General features: G+C 45.0%; 1 non-coding gene across 1 annotated transcript; it reads right to left on the reverse strand.

Moving 5' to 3' along the window:
• Positions 1–4,741: 4,741 nt before the first annotated feature.
• LOC111560259 lies at positions 4,742–4,848 on the reverse strand. The gene has a single exon (XR_002742017.2). It is a non-coding gene; the product is annotated as a U6 spliceosomal RNA (small nuclear RNA).
• Between the last annotated feature and the right edge of the window lie 1,152 nt (positions 4,849–6,000).

The following is a 6,000-nucleotide window of genomic DNA, read 5'->3' on the forward strand; positions in this document are numbered from 1 at the left end:
CCAGCCCTCCCAGGAGTGGGAGTGCCCACTGGCCCCAGAGTGAGGGTGGCCTCAAGGCCCAGCCTCTGGGCACCACTGCCACAAACCACTGCTTCAGAAGAGTCTCCAAATCAGGATCCTCATCTAAAGGTTTTTCAGCCCATTTGGCACAGAACACTGGGTTTTAAATCTCCAGATAATCACTTTTCAGGGAAGATGGCCCGTGATGAGTGATTGCAGATTGGTTTGGGTATGTGATGAATCACTACCACGAATGAGGCTGTACAAAAATGGCCATCAGTAAAAAATGCGTGTGTTTCTCCGAGTGGACACACTAACACTGCTTTGTATCAGCCCCTTCCTTGCTGCTCCCATTCATCACTCCATCTTTATGAGCCATTTTGAAGTCATTGGAAATGGATATATGTTTCTCACAGCTAGTCTTCTCAGAGAGGAGACCTTTTACATATCAGGCCGTTTCATCTTTGGAGAGTCTTCAAAAACAAGGAAAAGAGAGACCAGAGGGAAAATACAATGAGTGAACACCACAGTTTGTCACACCCCAAATGGGAAAATGCACCTGTCTTAAATGAAGGAATAAATAGTCTTGGATGGTTTATAAGACCATGTCCCGGAATCAATGCATTCTTCTTAAAACTGCCTATAAAAAGAGTAGACACACACATCTGTAGAGCTGGGGTCTTCTATTCAGAAGTTTCCTTCCTAATGCTAGAGTTACAAGTATAATTTTTCTCCTTGCGTCCCTCTTGTGTTGACCAACTATTGAATTGCGATACGGGGTGAGACCCACCAAAATCATCATATACCTTTGCTTTTGAATGAGACTACATTCGTTTTACAGCAGGGTCTCACCACATCCTTAGCTAATGTCAAAGAAGGTGAACAACTTCAATCCACTAGAGATACGTTGTGAGGCTTAAAAGGAGGAGAATGATGTCAAAGCTCAGTCTTTTCTGTTTCCGTGTAAGCCTTTCCCTCTTGAACTGTATATGTCATAGACAAGTTAAGGGCTTTGTTCCTGTTGTGGGTTCAGAAGACAATGGAGCAGTGGAGAGAGACTACCCATACCTCTCTTCTGGCAAAATAGTCCCAGCAGAGCAGAGGGCTGGGCCGTAGGTACCCAGTGAGGGCGGTTCCCGGTGAGGGTGGTTCCTGACAAGGGCGGTTCCTGGTGAGGGCGCGTTTCTGGTGGGGGCTGTTCCCAAAGAGGGCGTGTTCCTGATGAGGGCGGTTCCCCGTGAGGGCTTGTTTCTGGCGAGGGCAGTTCCCGGTGAAAGGTGTTCCTGGCGAGGGCGTGTTCCCGGTGATGGCGTGTTTCTCAGGAGGGCGGTTCGTAGAGGGAGGTTCCCTGTGAGGGCGTGTTTCTGGCGAGGGCAGTTCCCGGTGAAGGGTGTTTCTGGCGAGGACGGTTCCTGGCGAGGGTGTGTTTCTGGGGAGGGCAGGTTTCCGGTGTGGGCGGCAAGGGCGGTTCCTGGGAAGGGCGGTTCCCTGTGAGGGCGCGTGAGGGCTGTTTCTGGCGAGGGCGGTTCCCTGTGAGGGTGGTTCCTGGCAAGGGCGGTTCCCGATAAAGGCGGTTCCCTGTGAGGGCGTGTTTCTGGTGCGGGCTGTTCCCGGTGAAGGGTGTTCCTGGCGAGGGCGTGTTCCCGGTGATGGCGTGTTTCTCAGGAGGGCGGTTCGTAGAGGGAGGTTCCCTGTGAGGGCGTGTTTCTGGCGAGGGCAGTTCCGGGTGAAGGGTGTTCCTGGCGAGGGCGTGTTCCTGGGAAGGGCGGTTCCCGGTGAGGGCGGCTCCCTGAGAGGGCGCGTTCCTGGCGAGGGCGGTTCCCAGTGAGAGCTAGCTGTGCTCAGGCCCACAGGCTACTCAGTGCAAAGCAACGTGTTTTTTGACATCTTCCTTCAGGAGCTGTTTTGACTGTAGTTTCTCCAGCTCTATCTCCCTGGTGCCTGAATTGCTATGACAGCCACTTAGACCAGTGCCATCAAATTGAGAAGTCAGAGTCCTCAAAGATTCCAGGGCCCGGAGCAGTTCTTACCTGAGAGACCAACATCTAGTTCAAGAAAACACCTTTTAATTGTGAAATAACACCACAGAGGAGAGGTATTTTCTTCCTAGCATTCAACTTAAAAATAACTCATCATGCGGTGGGTGCCTGGGTAGCTCAGTCGGTTGAGCGTCCAGCTTCGGCTCAGGTCATGATCTCGTGGTATGTGAGTTCGAGCCCGTCGTCGGGCTCTGTGCTGACTGCTCAGAGCCTGGAGCCTGCTTCAGATTCTGTGTCTCTCCATCTCTTGCCCCCTCCCCTGCTCATGCTCTGTGTCTCTCAATAATAAATAAATGTTAAAAAAAAAAAAACAACAACTCATCATGAGCATGAGTTAAGAGATGTGGGATAATCCTCATCTTTCCACTAGAAATGTGTTCTCAAGCAGGTAGAGATCCCAGAGCAGGTATCAAAGGACTTCATGGATTCTGAAGACCCCATTTAAGCAATGTACCCTCAAATGGTTACTTTTCTTTAAATTTAATTTTAAAAATTTATATGCAAGTTAGTTAGCATATAGGGCAATAATGATTCAGGAGTAGATTCCTTAATGCCCCTTACCCATTTAGCCCATCCCCCCTCCCACACCCCCTCCAGCAACCCTCTGTTTGTTTTTCATATTTATGAGTCTCTTATGTTTTGTCCTCCTCCATGTTTTTATATTATTTTTGCTTCCCTTCCCTTGTGTTCATCTGTTCTGTGTCTTAAAGTCCTCGTATGAGTGAAGTCATATGATTTTTGTCTTTCTCTGACTAATTTTGCTTAGCATAATACCCTCTAGTTCCATCCATGTGGCAAAATTTCCTTCTTTTTGATTGCCAAGTAATGCTGCATTGTGTGTGTGTGTGTACATATATATATATATATATACACACACACCACATCTTCTTTATCCATTCATCCATCAATGGACATCTGGGCTCTTTCCATACTTTGGCTATTGTTGATAGTGCTGCTATAAACATGGGGGTGCATGTGTCCCTTTGAAACAGCACACCTAGATCCCTTGGATAAATGCCTAGTAGTGCAATTGCTGGGTTGTAGGGTAGTTCTATGTTTAGCTTTTTGAGGAACCTCCATACTGTTTTCCAGAGTGGCCGTACCAGCTTGCATTCCCACCAACAATGCAAAAGAGATCCCCTTTCTCTGCATCCTCGCCAACATGTGTTGTTGCCTGAGTTGTTAATGTTAGCCATTCTGACAGGTGTGAGGTGGTATCTCATCGTGGTTTTTATTTGTATTTCCCTGATGATGAGTGATGTTGAGCATTTTTTTCATGTGTCGGTTGGCCGTCTGGATGTCTTCTTTGGAGAAGTGTCTATTCATGTCTTTTGCCCATTTCTTCCCTGGATTATTTGTTCTTTGGGTGTTGAGTTTGGTAACATCTTTGTAGATTTTGGATACTAACCCTTTATCTGATATGTCGTTTGCAAATATCTTTTCCCATTCTGTCAGTTGCCTTTTAGTTTTGCTGATTGTTTCCCTCGCTGTGCAGAAGCTTTTTATTTTGATGAGGTCCCAGTAGTTCATTTTTGCTTTTGTTTCCCTTGCCTCTGGAGATGTGTTGAGTAAGGAGTTGCTGAGGCCAAGATCAAAGAGGTTTTTGCCTGCTTTCTCCTTGAGGATTTTGATGGCTTCCTGTCTGACATTAAGGTCTTTCATCCATTTTGAGTTTATTTTTGTGTATGGTGTAAGGAAGTGGTCCAGGTTCATTCTTCTGCATGTCTCTGTCCAGTGTTCCCATCACCACTTGCTGAAGAGACCGTCTTTATTCCATTGGATATTCTTTCCTGCTTTGTCAAAGGTTAGTTGGCCATACGTTTGTGGGTCCATTTCTGGGTTCTCTATTCTGTTCCATTGATCTGAGTGTCTGTTCTTGTGCCAGTCCCATACTGTCTTGATGATGATGGCTTTGTAGTATAGCTTGAAGTCTGGGATTGTGATGCCTCCTGCTTTGGTTTTCTTTTTCAAGATTGCTTTGGCTATTCGGGGGCTTTTCTGGTTCCATACAAATTTTAGGATTATTTGTTCTAGCTCTGTGAAGAATGCTGTTATTATTTTGATAGGGATTGCATTGAACATGTAGATTGCTTTGGATAGTATCGACCTTTTTTTTAAATTAAAAAAAATTTTTTTAATGTTTATTCATTTTTGAGAGACAGAGAGAGACAGGGCATGAGCAGGGAAGGGACAGAGAGAGGAGGAGACACAGAATCCGAAGCAGGCTCCAGGCTCCGAGCTGCCAGCACAGAGCTCGACGCGGGGCTTGAACTCACAAACTGCGAGATCATGACCTGAGCCAAAGTCAGATGCTCAACCGACTGAGCCACCCAGGTGCCCCAGTATTGACCTTTTAACCATATTTGTTCTTCCTATCCAGGAGCATGGAATCTTTTTCCATTTTTTTGTGTCTTCTTTAATTTCTTTCATAAGCTTTCTGTAGTTTTCAGCGTATACATTTTTCACCTCTTTGGCTAGATTTATTCCTAGGTATTTTATGGTTTTTGGTGCAACTGCAAATGGGATCCATTCCTTGATTTCTCTTTCTGTTGCTTCATTGTTGGTGAATAACAATGCAACCGATTTCTGTGCATTGATTTTATATCCTGCAACTTTGCCAAATTCATGGATCAGTTCTAGCAGTTTTTTGGTGGAATCTTTTGGGTTTTCCATATAGAACATCATGTCATCTGTGAAGAGCAAAAAAATGTGGAAGCTTCATGAATTTGCGTGTCATCCTTTTGCAGGGGCCATGCTAGTCTTCTCTGTATCATTCCAATTTTAGAATATGTGCTGCCGAAGCAAGCATTACCTTCACGTGGTTACTCTTATATACAGGTTCATTTCTCTCTGAAAGTTCTACCTCCATTCATTAATGTACCATTTCTTTCAGGGAATATTTTCTGAGCTCTAGTCCTATTTCATAGCTTTTCCAAGCTGATCCACCTTGGACACACCCTTTTTCATTTTCTTTCATGACTCCCTCTTTCATATTTATATCATTCTGTTGACATTATTTGTTAGCTTAACTGCAATAAGAATCAGACCTAAACTCTGAGATTGGGCTTTCATAATTATTCAGAAATATTTCCTAGTAATTCCCAGTTCCTACCCTGTGCTCTAGACCCACTGGTGCCAAAGCCTCAAGGAAACCCTGTGAGCACATAGTTCCATGTATGTGCTTGGTTTCTTCACTTCTTCAGTAACCGCTGGCTGCATTCAGATCTCATAGGGCACGGTGCCAGCCATGTCATAGGGTTCATAGGAAAATCCAACAGAGTTCTACGTGGTGCCAGACCCTGCCCTTAACCTTCCCCAAAGGGCTCATTGGCTAAGATGACACCACAGTTAAGACCACAGGCTTTGGAATCTAATTTGTATGAATTGAAATCCTAAACAAACAACAAAAAAAACCCAAACAAACAAAAAACAAAAAAAACAACCACCAAATCCTAGTTCTATCTCTTAACTAAGGGTCAGGAAGATGACTTAACAACACCTGAACCTCAATGTCCTGATCCATCAGACAGTGTAAACCTCAGAGTGTTATCTCAAGCATGTGTAATGCGGCTGCCAGTGCTACTTCATGGTTGGGACTCAATGAAAGGTAACCTATTCAAGGCAGAAAGACACAGAAATAGCTAACTTCTCGTAAGATGATTGTGGATCTTGATAGAAGGGAAATGTTACCTTAGAAGAAATGGAAATATTCATGATGTCCTCTTCCACATGGACCACCATTTCTTCTTTCCAGCCATCCGGATCCCAGGAGACCCTGGCCATATTCCTCATGTCTACAGAGTTGGTCCCCACTATTCCAGAGCTCAGTTCAATCCTATACCCAGTCACCCAGATTCCTACTTTGTGCCAGATGCTGCCACAGACGCTGCCACTGATGCTGGAAATCCATCAGTGAGATTGATTGGTTCCTTTGAAAATCTCTCAGTCTCTTTTTTCTGTC

This window comes from Felis catus, chromosome B1, assembly GCF_018350175.1.
Source record: "Felis catus isolate Fca126 chromosome B1, F.catus_Fca126_mat1.0, whole genome shotgun sequence".
NCBI classification, from domain to species: Eukaryota; Metazoa; Chordata; class Mammalia; order Carnivora; family Felidae; genus Felis; species Felis catus.